The sequence below is a fragment of the Pteropus vampyrus genome, unplaced genomic scaffold, assembly GCF_000151845.1.
Source record: "Pteropus vampyrus isolate Shadow unplaced genomic scaffold, Pvam_2.0 Scaffold253, whole genome shotgun sequence".
Taxonomy (NCBI): Eukaryota; Metazoa; Chordata; class Mammalia; order Chiroptera; family Pteropodidae; genus Pteropus; species Pteropus vampyrus.
The window spans coordinates 684,648-685,088 of NW_011889034.1; positions in this window are offsets into that span (position 1 = coordinate 684,648).

The following is a 441-nucleotide window of genomic DNA, read 5'->3' on the forward strand; positions in this document are numbered from 1 at the left end:
CCAGTGTCCGGGTTTCTGTCGCCATCCCTCCCTGGGAATCGCAACCAGAGCTGGCGCGGCAGTTTGTGGGGCGCCTGGAGCGCAGGGCTACCACCCAAGAGCGAGGCTGCGGCGGAGGGCCGGGCACAGCGGTGGCACCCGCAGCCCCCGCCCCCGCGCCCCCCCTATGGGGCTTGGTCTGCCCCCAGGCGCCTTCTGGAGGGCGTGGGGACTGCGTTTCCACGATTCCTATTGTTATTCTGCGGGTTCTGCACTGGCGGAAAGTTCCTATTTTCGGTGCTGCTCCCCCAGCCCTTCTGCGGGCCCCAGTTCGCGGCCGGCTTCGGCCAAAGCGGGAGACCGGACTTTGGAGGGAGAGTTTGCGAGCGCGTCGGCTCGTGTCCGGCCCTGGCTGCCAGTGGCCTGCATGACGACGCGATACCCCCTAGTGCCTCCGTCCCC